This window comes from Agelaius tricolor, unplaced genomic scaffold, assembly GCF_023055355.1.
Source record: "Agelaius tricolor isolate 1412-34295 unplaced genomic scaffold, bAgeTri1.0.p SCAF_10, whole genome shotgun sequence".
Classification (NCBI taxonomy): domain Eukaryota; kingdom Metazoa; phylum Chordata; class Aves; order Passeriformes; family Icteridae; genus Agelaius; species Agelaius tricolor.
The window spans coordinates 5,600,616-5,620,278 of NW_027269270.1; positions in this window are offsets into that span (position 1 = coordinate 5,600,616).

Below are 19,663 nucleotides of genomic sequence, written 5' to 3' on the forward strand. Positions count from 1 at the left end.
TTAGAGATGTTCTCACTGATGCCTCTAATGATGCATCCATTTTATGTTCTTTGTTCAAACAATGGAAATACCCTGGTTCTAGGTTTCCAAGTTGGAAGCAGTTAAATGGTGTGCCTGAGGTAGGAATTCTGGAGAAGGCTTCTGCCATTGCATCAGCACGGGTGCCACACGGTGAACCCCACCAGGCTCTCGGGGAAGCACACAAAGGCTGCCTTTGCCTGCAGTCAGTCCGTCCCCACGGGCACTTTGTTTAAAAGGAAGAGGAAAACCTGAAATGTGCAACGTTGGGTAGAGTTGCATGTTGCCATCCTTGACCTGTTCCCAGGGAGGAAGAGCTGTGGGGCGTGGTGGGTGCGTGTCCCAGCGGCCAGCGAGTGGCAGCCACCTCCTTGTCCCCCACGCTGCTGCTTCCCCACGAGTGGCCGGGCTGGGGCATTCCAGGGACTTGTCGTATTTGCGCTGCCCTCTGCTGGCATTTCGGTTTTGTACAATTTGGACTTAAATTAAGGTCTGGAGCTGACCATTGATGAGCATCATTCCTTCCTTCCTTTGCGTTGCCAGCAGGTGAAAGCGTTATTGCTTACCTTGCTCCTCGTGGTGTGCATGCTTGCTTTCCTAAAATACGCCTGGGGCAGGTAGCAGTGTTCCCTAGGGGAGGGTCAGGAGCTTTCCAGACTCGTAGGAAAGCTTCCAAAGCCTTTTGGTCATACGTAGCTTTGCGTTTTTCAGAGGATTGTTTGTATCATTGGTTGGGGCAGGTTTGGTTCTGGTAGTGCATTTGCAGCTCAGGTGTCCTCTTCACATAAATCCCGAGAAGTTGTACATTCCTTTAATGGGAAACAGCTGAATATAAATTTGACTTTATAAATAGAGGAGAATCTCATTGGAAAAACAATTATTTTTCCTTGCATGTAAATATGGGTATAACCATGAAATTGAGGTAGCACCTTTTACACCTGTCTTTTCTGAATGTTGTAGGAATCTTATTAATGAAGTTTCTGTTCCAGTTAACCAGTGTGTATGTGAAGGAGTTTGGACTATTTCTTGTTTGGTTTTTTCCCTTTATCATGAATCATTCAAAGAACTATAGCAAAACCAGAAGGAATGTTGAAGTTATTTCAGGAGCACCTAGCAGTCATTGGCAACAGTAAAATCTAGATGATGGAGTTTGAGATTTGTTAGAATGTGGAAATAGAGCAGAATCCATTCTGATATGGAATATTTAAAATATCTATCAATAGGAACAATATTCCCAAGGAGTTTATTTAGTTATACAAGCAAATATTCCCTAGTCTCAAGGATTTCATTCCTTTTTTTTTTTCTCCTGCAAACTTTCTGGTATTATTTTAATGAAAGTTAACTTCAACAAACAACTTTTTAGGTTTTTGAAAGGGTTGTAGTATTGGTCTTCAGAGTTTGTTTTATCTTCTATAAAGCAGGTCAGGTTTTGGTTTTGTATTGAGGTTTGGTTTCTTTTGCTAAATAAACTTATAATTCTGAATTTATTTTTTGGTTTCAATAGGATATTGGAGGGTTCTTGAGAATTTTGTTTCATTTGTACCCAGCATTTAACAGGATGGATTAGCAATTATAAGAAACTTAGGTACATCCATTTAATTTTGCAAATGGAAGGCTACCAGAACTTTTATTTTTTTCCCCTCTCCCTTTCTCGCTGTAAGTATGGAGTATCATATCTGAAATTATGGAGAGTATAAATGTGGAAATGTTAAATCTTTTGTTAATGGCTTCGAATTAAGCACACATTGTTGCAGATGATTTGGAGGACTTATTTAAAGTAAATATACAATTTCAAGCTCAATTATCATTCATAGTTTAACCGAGCATAGTGAGATATTCAGTCTGTGAATTTGATACAGTGTTACTTCATAATTATGATGCTTTTTTACAGTAAATTTGATATAGAACAGTTGCTAAAGGAAAGCTGCTGAACAGTGTGACCAACCATTTTATGGGACACATCTGGTGCATTAGTTCAGGATGTGCAGTGCAGGAGAACAGAGCCTTTTGCCCAAAAGGAGAAGGAAGCTAACTCCACATGTATATGTTTTGGGGACATGCAGAGAGGTTAAACAATTGCGAGTTAATTGTGTAAGCTAATAGGAGGGGTGTTTGTAATGTCATTTCAGAATAGCTAGGGAGGAAACAGAGGAGAATTATTGTTTTAAAATCTCAAATGAATGGTTTACACCTGTTAATGTTACATTTAGAACAGCTGTTTCTTTTATTATCAGTAAACAGATGCAGAAAGTAATGGAATGTTTTAAAGCAATATGTTAATCCTCTCTTCCACTACTGAATATTCTCATAATGTCGTGATTAAATATTAACTGTACTGCTGCTGTCATCTGCAGTTAAAGAATATTTACTTACTTTTTAAATCACTTTTTATCTGAAGTTATAAATGTTTATCCAAAGTTATTGTAGTCTTTCATCAACCCAGCCTAATTGTTTTTTCACATCAGTAATTTTATTGGTGATTTCATTGGATTGAGCTACTCAAAGTAGCCCTGATTTTGGTTTTGCTCAAAGGTTATTTCTGTATTTGAAATTTCACCTGAAATGAAACAAGCTATATTTATAAGGGGTGGGGTGGGGGAATTGCTCTTAAGGGCCCAGTCTAGCACATTAATTTTATATGAACTCCATGTGAAGTTGATTATAGGTGAAGCTTTCCCAGAGTATACTCAGGTTAAGCACTGCAGTTGGAATAGTATCAGTTAGGTGGTACAGGAGAGGGTGGGGGTTTTTTTGGGTTGTGTGAAAATAGTTTTAGTTCATTTCAAATGTGTTGTGCTGCCTCAGTTTTAAAGAGAAGCTATGAATCTGACAGTCTCTTGGAAAGAAATATCTCAAAACTGCAGACACAATATCATGTACTTAGAAAACAAAACCAAAACAAGTATTCCAAAATAATTACAAATTATTGCCTAAACTGACCGGAAGTTTCCTCAAAACTGCAGTGTCCACTAGATGCTCAGAGGTGAGAGTAGGCATTCTTCAACTGGCAATGCATGTCTTAATCTTGGAATGGCAGCGTGTGTGTGAGTGTTCCGAAGCGTGCAGCATTGCGGTGACCCAGCGTGCGTGGGGGAGCGTTACCGAGTGACCCTCGAAGAACGGAAGCCCGGCAGATTCATGCTCTGTGACTTGTTTGGCAGATTAGTTTTCAGGAAATGCACACACCAACGAATATGGCAGCTGCATTATTAAAAATACTGTATTCAAGCCCAGGTCAAATTGTTCATTCATGCATGAAGTAACTCAGCATTAATTGAATCATTGCATTTCTTACATATTTTAGATCACTGATATTTTTTGCTTCAGCACTTGAAATGCCTGATAAATTACTATATTTACAAGGGGCAAGCATTTTGACAGAGGAATGCTTTATAAAGCGTTTATGTGTGAGTGTTTGCTCATCAGGTCATTGCAATAATGAAAATGTATTGGTAGAAATAAGATTGTGTTAATTCTAATGCCAGGCAGTCTATTCTTGGAGGATTTCAAGATGCTTAGGTAAAAATACCTAAAATTATACAAAATAATTAAAATTAATTAAGTAATGTCTTCCTTAGTTCTTATTAGCTTAATACTGCTTATATTAGATAAATTACAGATGTTCCTGGTGAAAGATAAGAGGGTTTATTTTCTCAATTAAAAAAACAAAATGGGACAGTAGGGAGAAACCCTCTCATGTCCATTAAGTAAATTTAAGTCTCCTGTCATATCACTTCAATAGAATGGAAAGGAAAATTCTTTGTGAAATAATTTGAGTTTTTCATATAAATTATTTTTGAAAGCCTAATAATTCCAGCTTGTGAGGAGCAAGTCTAGATATGGTTCTTAGTAGACTTTGCAAAAACAGACTAGTAGTAAATAGATTATTTCAAAGGAATGTTTCGTAGGAGGTCTATTCTTCCTTTAAGCAGAGTGAGTAGAAATATTATTTAGTCAGTTAACATTCCTGATGCTCCCTGAGACCTTAGATGTGTATAATTTAGAACAGGAACCATTTAATAGTTACTAAGACAAACTGTAGAAAACTGTTCTCTCATCAGAGGAATTCACTCAGTTACTTCTCCCACAAGAGAGTTACAGAACCTTTCCCTGAGGCTTCACACTGAGCTTCAAAATGCCCTTTTCCAAAAGTGGTTGTCCCAGATCCCATTGCCATTTAGGAGAGCCATATCTTCTATGCTTTATTTACAATGACCTTTGAGCAACTGAAAATGCTGCCAGCTCCTTGAGAAAGTGTGACTTTGAAATTTCAATTTTGATATATGTTTGCAAATGAGCAACTGTGATTATGCATTAACTCTAACAGCAATAAAATGGATACTGACCTTTTACAATAACAGTGCTTTATGCTCTTAGTGAGCTTCAATGTAGAATCTGAAAATGCTTAATAGTGCACCAGCCACTTGTAGTTTCTGGAAACTGAAGAAACAGCTCAGTCAACCATGAGAGGGATGCAGAGTTTAGCAAGGGTGAAAACTCCAAATGCTGCAATTCAGATTTACACTAGTATTTTTACTAGGATGAGCATGAACCTAGTGTTTAATGGGTGTGTGCAGTTCATTCTTGCCTGATTGCAAACTTCTTGTGGAGTTCTCAATATCATTTCTTACTCTATATTAATCCAAGTCATCACAAGTTATGCATCTTTTCATTATTGTTGTGTCCTGCTTCGTGTGAGTTTATTTAGGTGCTCTATAGCAACAAAGGTTGTGTTAAATTCCTTAATCATATCAAGTCATGAAGGTTTCAAGCACCATGAGATTTTTTTTAATTTATTTTTTTAAGCCTCTGTGGATGCAGAACTAATAAAAATCAAGTCCATTTAAAGAAAGGTTTGAATGACAAAATACAGTGCAATAACTCTCTTGCCAGTTTTCTTCTGGTTACCAGTCTAAGTCTTTTTAACTCTAGCTCAGAAATCTGGAGCAAGTATTTTGGCATTGCAGTTTGTTGTAAGGAAGATTTAATAGCTTGTTATGTCCTATTTCTATAAACAGAAGTCATTTAGAGTTCAGCAGATATATTTAGAATCAGCATTTGTGCTGGTAGTTACAAGCTGAATAAAATAATCTTTGAAAAGCTCAATATGCAGAAGGGAATATTCAGATTCAAATTTACCTCACAACAAGTTCTGTTTTAGGAGACTTAGGGATTTTCACAAATAGGAGCCTACAAAATTGAGTATCAGACTTAATACTTTATTTTAAATCTTTTTAACAATGAGGTTTTGTTGTGTGCAAATGTTAATAGTTTTAAGAGAACTATGTGACTACTGCTGTTCAAGAGGTCAGGTCCTGTACTCTTTACTCTGGCAAAATTCCCTAACCTTCAGGGAGGGACATATCCCTGTCTCAGGGAGTGCAGAGTAAGGCCCAATAAAATGGACAGCCAGAAGCTTTGGAGAGGTCTCCTCTACTCTCAGCTGGTTTGGGACAGAGTATGAATACAAGTTTACTCTGAGTGATTTGTAATCTAACCTCTGATTTGTTGATGTCAAGGTATGCGTGATAACTGAGAAACATATGCAAAGTCAGTTTAAGAGATGAGTTTTATAGCAAATAGTAAATTAAAACCATAGTGACCTTTTAGTCTTGCTGATCATGTGCAGAAGGATGTTCATGTGGTGCCCTGTACTAATCACAGTAACAGGGCTCTTGCTCAGGGAACAGCAGGCACAAGCAGTACTCTTGTGTATTTGTTCTACTACATTTTTAATTGAAAAAATTTTGCAACTAAAATGTTGTTCCTTGATGCAATTTTTGCTTATTCTCTTCTGGAAAAGATAGCACTTCTTTTCTTATGAAAGATGTTTTTACTTAGTGGTGCAAATAATCAATGCCCAATTTCAGTTGTTATTGTTGGCTCAGGTCATGTTTGATGCAAAGTAATGATTTTTATTATACCATTTCTTGTAGAAATTTTGCTAAACACTCCAGGAGCTTGAAAGCTACTAGTTAAAAGCATCTTAGATATTTAACTTAAATATATTTTTCCTCCTGTATTTTAACACAGTAATAACTGCTGTAGCTTATTTTATATTGAGTATCCATGCTTTCAGCATCACAAAAAATTGCACCCAATCATATGATCACTTCATCCTTTAAAAAGTGTCTTGTAAGGATGGTTTTGCAAACAACAAAAGCCTTCATTTTCTCTTCTCATATCTAAGCAGGTAATTTTTCAGTTTATATCAGATTTGAATTCTGATTGTTTCAGTAAGCCTCACAGAAGGCTTCATGTAGGTGTATTTTTTAAAATGTCAGTGCTGAAGAGAGAGACAACAGTACTTTTTTCCCCCCATGTTTTCATTCTCTGCAATGTTGCTAGCTGTTCACCCAAGTGTCAGAAGTGTGAAGCTGTGTACACAAATGAAGTTGTGTGCACAAATGATCCTTGTGATGCCCTTTTGTCCCCTCATCAAACTGGAGTATTGGGTAGAGGACTGGCAGTGTGGCTGGCTCTTGGCAAATCTGGTAGCTGAACACACTGATAGTTTCCCCATTTTAACTACATGGGGACTCTCCCTTTAGGGGGAAATGATATGCTGGTACCAAATGATCTATATGATGTGCAACACAAAAGTTTTCCTGTTTGGTGGGGGTTTCTATGACATGACCTGTGGGCTAACTGAAGAAAACATCACTGGGAAAGTGCTCCATATACAGATACAAGTGCTCCTATTGATACATTATTTTTCTAAGATTTTGCTGAGTAAAGCTCTTTCCATACATAAGCATTTTGGCCATCTGCAACTGCTTGTCAGTGAGGCTGGTTTGAGAACACTAGCTGTAATTGTAACCTCAGGAATGTGTGACCAGCTCGCGGCCAGCTGTGCATGCCCTGACTTTTCCCAGGTGTTAAGATACATGGCCACTTTTGTTCCCCTTAACCAATGGGGCAAAATACAGTCCTTGTTTTTCTGCACCTTGTATTAAGCCTAAGGACTGCTGGGTTTTGTTAGTTTTTCAATAGGTCATAGCAAACAACTACGTGAAGTTGTCCGTGTTGTTTAATTATTGGGCATCTGTGACACAGTGTGCTGCATCTGTAGGATAACATGTATTTTGAGAAATACAAAAAGGGTACTCAGTTCATCATGGCCTTGCTATAAATTAGCAGTGCTGACCCTGCAAATCACATAAGTGCTCCTTTTTTATTGTTGTTGCATGGAAAAGATTTTACTTACGTTTTGACGGCCTAGATATTTGTAGAGTTTAAGCCTCCTGAGCCAGAGTGAGTTTTGATGCATTTTTCAATTGGTCTTATTTTAATGATTCATTTCAAGTTCAGAGGAACACTTAGTAGCCGTTTGCTGCACAGGAACCTAATTGCAACAACTCCTAAATCCAACCTGGAGTTGTCTACATAGAGTGTTCTGCATTTTGTAATTACCTGTGTAGCACTTGTTTGCTTGTGTAGCAATTACTATGTTCAAAGTGAGGCACGGATAGCTTGAAGGAATGTGTATGCTCACAGGTCTCCTCCTTAGAGGTACTGGGAGGGACAGCATTTCTAGTAATCACGAGGACAAAAATTGCTCCATGGCCTGTGATGCTTTAGTTAAGTAAAAAGTGAAAACATGGGATTAATTTACGTACACAATAATTTGCACAGTGTGATCATTATAAAGGGATAAATCCATGTCTCAAATCACTGCTTTTTGCTCTTATTTGCCGACAAGCTGATGTGATCTCTACATTGTAGATATGACAAAGGAGTTAGTTTTTAACTTAGACCAATTCTTTACGTGGTCAAAGTTACACATATCATCTGCAAAAGTAACCTACCTCTTTGTATCAGTTTCTATGTCCATGGAATGAACTCAGACCTCAGAGTAGATCTGTACTCTAACACATTCTGAGTTCTTGAGTTACAAATTTCTGCCTTTTATGGGCTTTCAAAGCTTGCAATTTTGGTTTTGGTCATCTTTCAACATAAGAAAAGGAGACAGATTACAAACCAGCACTGGAGTTTTTCGAAATGCTCAGAAGTCAGGGATGAGCACATGTGAAAAGTTTCATGTGCCTAAATGCTTTTCAAAATCTAGTTCTTAAGGACTCAAAAAAGATCATGTAATCTTGAGACTCAGTGAAAAATACTAGGCTCCTAAACAACCCTTGAGAAATACACCAGAACTGTTTGGGGGGAAGAGGAGCACACCAATCCAGTACTGAGAGCTGTTTGAACATAAACACCTGTAGCAAGACAAGTTCTCCCTTAGAGCTGCAGGGATATGGAGCAGCCTTGCATGATGGGCTTACATAAAAGACTGAAAGATGTGCTTTTTCAAAGGTTTTTCTGCAGTTTAAAGTCCTGGTCTGTGAATCCTCTTAAAAAAGCAGGGGCTGTCCACTCTTCCCCAGAGCCCACAGAGCTGATGAGTCTGGGATAAGACTGCATGATACAAATCACTCATGATTTGTGCCTCTGGCTGACGTTCCTCCAGCGAGGGCTCCCAGATATGTACCAGCATTGTGGGATTCCTGTAACCACTGGTCTTCGGTATTTCCTGTGAAACTTAAACCTAATGTTGGAAATCTGCATCAGCACTGAACTGTTCTGCCCTTTGTTTTCTGTTCGTCAAGGTGGCTTTGCTAATTAGCATAAATCACAAAGCTCCTGCAGCAATTGTGTTGTCCATGTGATATACAGCATCTCTGCTGTGCCCAAAGAATATTTACAAGCCAAAGGGCTCTGCTTTGCTTGATTTGGAGAAGCCTCATTTCTTCTTTCAGTTTCTCATTATAAGATAAAACAAATAAGAGGCTTTAAGAGGAAATAATGCACAATACCATGATACTTTTATTATTAGGCATGTCTGAAGTGAACAAAATAAATCAGCTAAAGGCAAAGCAAATACAACCCTGGAGACATTCAGACGTTTAAAAACAATGAAGTAAAAAAAATCTGCACTACGTTACATTAGACTACAATAAAAAAATTAAATTACTGTGAATTGTGTGGAACCTAGTTGAAAAACAAGACTTCTGTGGGGTATGGATGCATAATGTAAATTATTTCAAAGAGTATTTGGCAGTCTTAGAATTTGCTCCAAATGCTTTTGGTTCAATGGAAGTGAAAAGCCATGCTCCATTACAGCCTCACTTGATATTTTATTTTAGAGCAAAGAAGCTTGGAAGCAAGTCTACTTTGTTTTTAAAATTGCTTTAAGGTGACAGTGGCAAAAAAGTAAGATGAATTGCATGCTTATATTTCTTTTGCCTACTCATCTTTCTTATTTTCATTGTTGCCTTTTCTTGCTCTTAAAAATGAAAATGTACATGCATCAGATATATTAGAATAATTGGGGAAAACTGTTAGTTTCATTTAAGAAACCAGCTGATCTGTACACATGCTTGAGTTTCATGCTCTTTCTCAGAGGCTGATTTGGAGAGGGAATAGGTGTTTCTGATGTTGTATTCCTAACCTGTTTATCTTTGTAATGTTTATTTATTGTTACACCATCTGAGATTATCTTGAGTGCTTTGTGTATGAGGAGTTAGGACCTTTTGGAATAGGAAACATTTTTGTTCCTCTATAGCTTTAAAAAGATCAATTAAGAACAGCTCTGATTCTGTGCACTTTTCATACGTGTTGCCTTCTGCTGCATTTTCATGAAGAGTTGCAGCCTAAGTAGCATTAATCTGCTTAGTAGTTGGGTGGAAGCAGAGAACAGCTAGAAGTTGATTTTCCCTGTTTCCTGCAGCGCACAAACCCAGTTGAGCAGAGCAGTTAGCCTTGCTCCTGAGGGCTAATATAAATTAAAGGTCCTGAGCACTAGGGGTTGTTAAAATTCTCAGAGGGCTCTTTATAAGATGTTAACCCCCGTGGTCTGGCCAGGCTCCAAACGGGGTAATTACATTCTTCCTACCTAAATTCCCCCTGCAATTGCAATTCGATGTGCTGGTATTCCTCACTTCCTCTCCTCTGCCGTGCCCCGTGGAACAGTTGTTGCATTTCATCCCAGAGGTACTTGCTTTCAGTGACTGATGGAGTGATCTGTGTGTAGAGTCTATAAAGCATTTTAAGAGCCTTTTGGATGAAATGTAATTTATTATGCCTAATTTTTTTTTAATTATCTCCTGTTTAAAATGAACTGGGTTAATCTGAGCCCTGAATGAGTGTGAACTGTGTGCAACAGATTTGGAATGAGAAAGCATCAACAACTGTTCTCATTCCTTGTTGAACGTCTCAGAGTTTTTTAAGATAAAAAAGGTAAAAGATCAAACTAACAGTACAGGAAGCTTTTCTAAAGGGTTCATTTACAAAATAGGAAGGATATGAGCTACATAAAAACGCTAATGTGACTTTTGCCTCAATTGAAGCACAAATTAAAGTATATATATATGAATATGTAGATAAAACATTCCTCCTCCTTAGGGATTCTGTTGTAACCTTAAGAGCAGCAACTAAAAACTAATGTTCTAACAGTTATTCTTTTTCTACCCCTTTTTATACTAGAAAAGCTTTTTATTATAAAGACACTATAATTTTCATTAAGGTATTGCATCCTAATTGTAGGTAGACTCATGTAAATGTAAGTGTTGCTTATAAGCAGAAAAAATATGTAGCTAGCAGTGTTTAACAAGATAGTGTTGAATATCTGTATGGACCAAATATATAGAGACTTCAGACACAGTCTTCTCTAAATATGAGATTTGCATGTCAAATATGTGCAATGCAAATAGGGTCAAGTGTGGCTGGAGGCATATTTCTGTTTAGTTTAACACTGGTTTCTCTCCACTGGGGTGTCTCATGCTAAGCTTAACTGTACTGCATAGGAAATTACATACATCTTTGTACAGACGCTAGCCTGAGTGTGCTAAACTCTTCTTTCAAGAGGTCACTTAGTCTAACAGCCTAAAAGGTTGTTTATATCAGCTATTTGTCTCCTAGAGCATTGTCAGATAGAAACAAAAGAGCAGCGTTGATCTGTGCTGTAATGTTCTCCCTAATTAAGGGACATGCCTGAAGGTGAGCTACTCTCCATGCTACAGGGCAAGGTAGAAGTTTTGCAGGTGACTTTTCTGCTAGCACAAGAAATGTACTTCCAGTCCCAGGTGGGAAAAATCAATGTATGAGCACACACACGAATGTGATGCACTTTCTGAGCTCCTGAGGGGACTCTTTTTGTTGCCTTCTGAGTCAGGATGCTTGGAGATCTGCACTGACCCTGCACCAGCCATTTTCTGGTGCTGCTGAGGAAGCTTAAAAAAATAAAAACAGCCAATTGAGAAACTGAAAAAACTCTTCTTTACATTAAAAAAAATTAAAACACATGCCTAATACAATACAGATAGTTTGAAAGCCTGAAGCTGAAAATGTCCTCGCAAGGTCTTCCATTGTGTTTTAGTGAAAAACTACACTATCACAAACATCTCTTTCTGATCTGCGAAAAATGCTGAAATAAATTTAAATATTTGAAAATTGGTTTAGCTCAATGTGCTCTACTGCTTGTTGCTTAGAAAGGAGCCTGCACTAACTACACAGCCAGATGTTCCTATGAGCTACACCTATGTAATCCCACTCAGTGTGGCTTTAATGGAGAGTAACTTAGTTTAAAAAAATTTAGTTCCCTTGCCTGTACTCTATTCAGGCTTATTCTTATTTAAAAACAGATTGCCATTTAGAATGCAAATAAGCATTTGTGTAGTTTTATTACTGTAACCAGTAATAAAAATGCATTTTTCTAATTGCAATATGTGATAGTAAATATTTGCATAAAATACAGCTGTGATCTGAAGCGTTTCTCTTATACTTTTTAGTTGCTATTACCAACACACTTAAAAAATACATTTAGTTTGTAAATATATTTCAGAAGGAAATTTGTTATTTTTAGTTAGTGTAAATAAGTATAAATAGCTTTTTTCACACTGATTGTCTCCTGACAGGCACAAGAGCTCTGTACTCACTCTTCACATCTACACTCACGTGTCTTCCCATCATCTAAGCATCCTAAAGTGTTTCTTTTATTTGTAAGAGCTGTGGCAAATCAGCTTTTGGCAAATCCTTTTATGTTTTGTACTAGGTTCTGTTGCCAAGATGAGACACAAATTGGTGGAAACTTTCATGCAGAAAAAGAAATCCATATATTTTAATACCTGAGGAACATTTAATTTATTGAATCATACTTTTAGGTAATCTGTTAGAATAAGGTGGCAAAGGCTTTTTTTAGGAGGAAGGTGACTCACAGCAAGATATTGCAGAGGTGCATAAACCATAATTTTGTGCATCTGTGATCTTTCTAGCTCTCTTATATTTTGTATTTTTTTCCTTGCGTGACATGTGCAACTGTTTTCCATTAATTTAAGTATCAAATTTAATTTTTCATAATATCAAAACCCAATTTAATAAATCAGTCTGTATTTTGAATTATTTTTAATCTTGATATTCATTCAGTGAATAGTCTCTGCTGTTTGTGCTTTGCCCCTCAAAGGTATCACACTTTATTTTTCTCCAGTAAATTCTCTTAGTTTGCTTTGTTGGCTGTTCCTACTTCTTGCATCCTCTCCCTCTGTAGAGGAGGAATGTGCTCTTTTTTTCTCCTACTCATCCATAATTTTTACTCTCTCATTTTGTTACCCACAACTGTCTGCATGTTCTTTTTTAAACTCTCCATCTACATCTTTGTTCCCCATGGCATTCTCTGGCCTAATTAACTTTAATTAGAAATTCCTTTTTGTTGCACTCTAAATTCAGATTTGTTGCACTCAGTAAAAGCTTTCATATCTAAGGTTAAAAGAAATAGGGTTGTTCTGATTTAACCCGGTCTCCTACCTATTTCTTCTCTCTTTTTCTTTTTTTTTCTTCATTGATAATTTTTCTTATTTCTCAACCTGTATCTTTAGTACTCCAAACTCAAATTTCCTTCTGTGGCTGTATTTAATTAAAGACACAATCTGATAATTAAATATTCTAAAATATGTTAAAAAATAAGTGAATTTGCATTAAGGGGGTTGGGGTTTTTTTTATTTTATTTTTTGTTTTGTTGGTTTTTGTAAATAGTTTTCAGTACCAATGTCCTAGTCATTGCAGGAAACATACTTGAGAAATTTCAGAAAAAGCATTAAAGTGAATTTTCTCAGAGCCCCAGCCTCCTCATACTTAGGAGATTATGTAGTCTACCCAGAATAATAGATTATTATTGCAGTTCATTAGAGTGAAACTGTAGCAGTATCTGTAGCTTCTCCAAAAATTCATCATCATTATGGGATGTTGTCTTTAATGACTGCTCTAAATTCCATTTCTTTACAAGTATTTAGTTAACGTGGTTGTGGAGACAGGTGGATTTTTACACAAAAATTTTGTTGTGCTCTTGGGGAAACCAGCCATGCCAGTAATACTCACTAACTGAAATTGAGATGAATAATCTGAGGGTGACTTACTTAAGGTTTGAAACAGTTAACACTCTCTTAGGAGGAGATGAGGAGTAGATAAATGGTGAACAACTGGGGAGCTGGCTCTGAAGGACATGCTCGTGAATTTGGACACCGACTAATCTGTTTTGCCTGTTGCTGGCATGGCAAATAACAGCCTGATGCAAAACCTTCCTGTTTCTTCCCACTCTGGAGTTTTAACTTTCCACTGAGGGCAAGCAGCGGCCATGGGCCAAACCCTTCACTGCAGAAGTGGGAACAGCAACCTCCCTCTCTCTCCTGTGGCTCTTCGGGCTCTTCTGCTGGCCAGTGCCCAGCAGAACCCAGACTGGGGAGGTTTCCCCCCCCTCTTGACCATCCTTGAGTCAAGCTGGGACCTCAGCTAAAGCACATGGCCTGGGAAGGGGTGTAAGCTACAGCCACATGGCTGGTGAGTGGCTAGGAGCAAAACCAGACACCTGTAACTGTGCTAGGTTGTGCCATCTTCCCTGTTTGCCTTGGCAGAGCTGCTGTGCTCAGAAAATCACCTAAAGAGAATTGCTAAGGTAGAGATGTTACATTCAGGATGATCTCCTGCTGTGTTCCTGTTAGCTTTTCCCACTGTTGAGTGCTGTCAGGTTTAGGGGTTGGGTGGGTGTTTTTCCTTTTGACTGTCTATGAAGATGATGAGCTGGCTAAGTGACTTGTTCAACAAGCTCATTCACTGCAAAGAATATTATGGGCTGCCTTGCTCTCAGGTCTGATCATCTCCTTAATGGTCCTGTTCTTGCCTTACTAGCACCAAATCCCTTTTTAGCACTGCATGCTCTTTTGGCTCTGTCCCATAGAGCATCTAAAGGAAATGTTCACTGAACAGCATCTCCTCTTCCATTCAGCCTGGTTTGTGGTTTCCTCACCCTCTGCTCAGTGTAGGTACAGGAGTCCCTGCTGTCCTTGTCCTTTCCAGATGCTCCCAATGGCAGCTCTCTGGAAAGCCACAGCTCCATCAGAGTCTGGCAGCCTCTGAGGACCCTCACGTGTCTGTTTTGTCACTGGACTGAGAAACCACCTACTCACTAATGGGGATTTTAAATCAGTGGAGTCTTCTATATGGCTCTTGTCTCAAATTGAAGAGATACTATGGAAAGGATCTTGTGGAAAATATTTCATATCCTATGTTGTGATAAGATTTAGGTATGTTCTCAAGTTTCTGTCAAAGATAGTTTCAGGCTTTCAATGTAGCCAAATGATTTATCTTCCCCCCTCCGCCCTCCCCAAAGCCCCTGTTTTCTTCTGAACCATGCTAAATTTTGTGCTTGCTGTGTGGAAAGACTTTTGTGTTTCAATGCAGAGGAAAAGGAGTTTTCTCTTTTTTTTCCTAGAACTTTTTCATACCCTCCATGTCTTTTGCCTACTCCATAAAAGTAGTAAGTTTTACCAATCTTGTCCTGATAAAGTTAGCCTTCATCTGTTTCAGATTCTTCTAACTAGATTAAGACTAGCTATCAAATAAGAAGGAACATGTTAAAGTCCTGTTCCTCTGAGGCTCAGGCAGTCCAATGCTGCTTCCCTTCAGCAGTTCCTTGGAGTTTTTTGGTTGTTGCTGTTTAGAATCAGATTTATACATGAAATTTTTACCTGTTGATGTAGAACTGTAGAAAGGATTTGTAGTCTGCTCTCTTCAGTCTTCAAATTGCACTGTTTTGTCTGAAGCTCAATGTAGAATGCCTTTGAATCCCATAGATGAGAGTCTGTGGGGAATAAATTTCATTTAGGCTGAAACGTGTATCTACCTTCAAAATAAATTTGTGTATATTTGCAAAGATCACCTATCTCTGTCACCCACCCTGCCCCATCACCCCACTTAGGTGAAGAAAGATTGGTTATTTTTTTTCTTAACAAGACAGACTTTTTAACCTATCAGCCAAACCTCCTGAAGTGCAGTTAAAGCTCTGCTACCCTTTTAAAGCAATAGGGAGGGCAAATAAGCTACAGTCACACCCAAAGGAATATTAATGCCAAGAAAATCTAATTGGAGGTACCTAGCAAATGTGCAGTTTATACAGATCAGTTTAAACAAAACATTTTCAAGACCAATTCCTCTATAAATAATTTAGGTTTTTTCTTAGCACTTCCCATAAGAACAGGAGATATTCTGAAAAATTAAGGGAGATTATATTGATCATAGTTGGTAAATGCTGGCTGGAATTGATCAGAATCTTCGGGTGAAATTCCTACATTTTCCTTATGGTCCAATTTGTTCCTCAAAAAACCTCCCATCCTTTTTTTTTTGTTGTTTGTTTTAGAAATGATGTCAATATTTTGGACAAAGCTTAGCAAATGAACTCTACCAGTTTTAAATCTTCCCAGTAGTTCCTTACATCATATCATGGCTCTAAAATAACTAAATTTCGTCACCATGTTTGGTTTGTGCTTTTGATTTCAATTCCCAAGTTGTGTAACTGTCAAAACAGCTCAAGCCAGATTCAAACTTCAAGAAGAATTGTGATAGTAAAAATGAGAAGAGGGATTAGTGAGTATTGGCAGAAGTAAAACCATCCTTTGCTTTTCTGCCTGTACTTGGAACAATACTTGTGTAAGTTACTGACACCGAGGAGTAAGATCAGGAGCAGCAGACAATCCTCAGGGATGAGGTTTCTGTTGGAAGGGGCAGCTAAGAGAAGTTTGCTTATGTATGTTTGGTGTAGGTCAGCAGAAGAGTGGCTTCAAAGATCTTCAAGGAAATGTTAAATGAATGCATATTAGGAGTTCCTTGAATCACAGAAGATTGGGTTTGCATGGTCTTGGTAGTGGGGGTGCTGCAGTGTCCTACTCTGATTTGACTGGTGATAACTTCAACTCATTTCCTCAAGTCCTGTCTGTTTTGCCTGCGATGACAATGGGGGAGTGATCTCTTCCTGCCTTTCAGATAATGAACCTTTAATTATATTTTGTATTACATTTTGTCTACACTGTCCAGATGAGGAGGGGAGTGATAGAGCAGATTTGCTGGGCACTTGGCATCCAGCCAGGATCAACCCACCATGCTGATGCAGGAAAGCAAAATGGCAAGGGCCTTTGGGGGTTCCCTGTCATTGACAAAGTGAATATTTGGGGATTGAAGCAGGCATAAAGCAAAGTGAGTCTTGCATGAATGTATTTTATCAGATGTAGAGTCAAGGTAATGATGAATAATGCCTAAATACATTTGTAAACAGGTGCAAAACACTTTTCCCCTGCCTGGAGAGCTGCCACTGTCATATGATAGCTTAATATTTCAGCTAGAACTACAGCTGAAAGGCAATGATATTGAGTGGTTTTCATTATCCATTTGGTGTGGTTGAAATGAACATAGCCATGTAAAATAATACTAAAATAAACTCATCAAACAGACTTTGCAAAAAGCTTTACAAAACTGATTTTTTTTTTTCCTTTGTAAATATGTATATTTGTAGAAGCCCCTCTAAAGAGCTCTGGGCTGCTGAATGGGTTTTCAGGTAATTTTAATAAAGCTGTTTAAAACTCTGAGCTACAGCTATAAAAGGCTTTACTTGCCCCTGAATTTGTAGCTTCTGCTGCTTTTCCCATGTGCCAAGTGGAGTTTGGGAGTAGGTCACTCACCAGGGCAGTGTGGCAGCAGTTCATGATGGTGTTCTGGTATTGCTCTTACTGCACTGGGACTCTGGTGAAGATGCTGCATTAACTTTCAGCAGAGGTGCTGCTCCTAATATAGGACAGATAGGGACAGTTGCTAGACTGAAGCTAATTACAAAATTAGGAATAATTTGTTTCAAAACTACATTTCTTGGCTTTACTAGGTTCATGCTAAAGGTGTTCGATTTTGGTGAGATCATCATGTTGACTTGAGTGTTCAGGTTTTTTGTACCTTCCTTATATTCAGAGCATCTATTTTTATGATTGAGCATGTATAAGCCTTATACAAACCTGCACAGCAGAGATTGTGATATTCCTGAGGCCAAAAGAATAGCAAGAACGTCTCTGGTTAACTGAGGATAATTTTAAGTTCAGTATAACTTCCATAAGCAAATTTGAATACAGCCACTTGGTTTAAACATCTAAGAGAGGTTCTTAATAATAAATATTTTTTCTAGCCTTGGACTTTTGGACCTGGGAAACAGATGATCTTTTCAAGTACTAAATATATAATATAGTTTAGATTTCCACCTATGTTTTTAGTTTCATAGCTGTTTCTAAGTGTTTGGTTCAACATGTAACAATGTGAACAAATGAAATAAAAACATCATCTTTAGAGTGCAGGATATTATCTTGCCTTGTCCAAGTTGTGTTTCTGCTTGAATAGTAGAATGTCAATCTGAGAAAGCAGGACATCAAAATACAATCAACCAATTATCCAGGTATTTAAAAAGCTGTACTTAATTTTGTAAAGCCAAACTTGTCAAAAAATCTTATGTTAATAATAGATAATTTATTACCTCAGAAAATCCATTCTGTATTTTAAATAGGATTACCACTGGATTCAGGAGGATGAAAACCACTGTTGAAATGTATCAGATTATTCATAGCCCATAGGGGAACTGTGCACCATGGAAAAGCAGGTGTCTCCTTTCATGAGGAAGGCTTCCCATTACAGTAATAGGATTCAGAAGGACACAGGGATCTTTGAAGAATCTTTCAAGTTTCTGCTTCCTACCCCTCTAAATGTTTTTCAGCAAACTTTAGGAAGGATGAGGGAAAATTGTGTTTACTGGAGTTTTGTACTTACATAGCAGAATTGCATTCTCTTTCAAGTGATTTTATTTTGGCAAGCTGCTTCTTTCTGCTGGTGATTTAAAAACTGATGTGGTTTAGTTTGGTTTTTTAGTGTCACTTTTTCATTATGCACAGAGTGTAGTGATAAAACCATGCAAACTTCTCCCAAGTTAACCATATTCAAATAATTTCAGTAGGTATTATATGAAGAAAAGCTAAAAGCAGTAGATCACTGTTGTCTTTCAGTGCTCAACATAAGACAAATTGTGTGTCTTTGTGGAAAGGCAACAATTACCAAACACTGCATGAAGGCTCTGGAGGAAGGCTAAGAAGCTGGCAACTGTCCAAAAACATTCCTGACTGCCCTTAGAGTAGGTCATGGTGGGTGGTGGTCTGTTATCCATCCTTGTCCCATCAAGAGTTGATTCATATTTGCTAGATATTCTTCCCTTTCTTCTGTATGTTATGTTTGAAAGTAATAATTCTTCCAGAATTAACACATGCCTTTCCTAAAACAATTGTCCACGTGCAGAGGTTATTCTGGAATGGCTCTCTGGTAATGTTTTACACTGAGGAAGTGTTAGCAGTTTGTCTTCTTGATGATAGCACTAATTCTCTGCCATTGGGAAGTCACCTGCCACAGTGTTCTTGAAGCAATGAGTTGGTTTTTTATCACCTGATAGGTTTTTAGTACTAGGGATGAAAATTGAATTTCCAGTTGAATATAGGGTGGTAATCACCTGGTGACAAAGAGCTTCAGAGAAATGGACAGATTGGAAAATGTCTGGTGCTCTGTGCTGTGAGATTAGGTGTCACAGCATTCTTGTGAGGTGATGTGAAGTCTCCGAGGAAGCTCCCTGGCAGCTTTTTTCCAAATCACAGAGGAGTGTTCAGAAACAGAGCAAAGCCTGGGGGAACCTTTGCAGTGCTATGCTCAGGGTAGATGTAGCACTTCAAGGTACAGAATTGGGCTTACCCCTGCCATGATTTATTTCAGGTTGCTTGTTTGGATCTTGGACTTCCACAGCTGGGGTCTCCGTTGTGCACTGATGTATTGGCTCTACAGAATAGTTTAGCTGTGGTAAACTGTAATGATGGTGGAGGGAGGAAGAAAAAATGTTTTAGGGTGTTTCAGTTTCCTACTGCTTTTGGAGTTCAGTTCACCTTCTGGAATAGTACTTTCAAAAGCAAACTCTATTTCCATTACTAGTGTATCCTCACTAAAAGGCTTAAAATATTCTAAACTTCTCATTCAGTAGGACATTTTTTCTCAAAGGCATTTGGAGGTGTTGGATCCTTCTGCTATAGGAGTGTGCACATTCAGTAAGGACCTTAATTTAATCCAGGAGTATAGAGCTAGTCAAAGCTCCCAAATCTAATATTTGCTCTAAGTAGTGCATATTAGGAATTGGAGAAATTATTTAATAGTTATATTTGTAGAATTTTCCATAATCTGAGTGTGTTGCATACCTTACAGTGGGTTTACCCTGGCTGGATACTGGGTGCCCATCAAATTCACTTGTCCCCTCATCTGGACA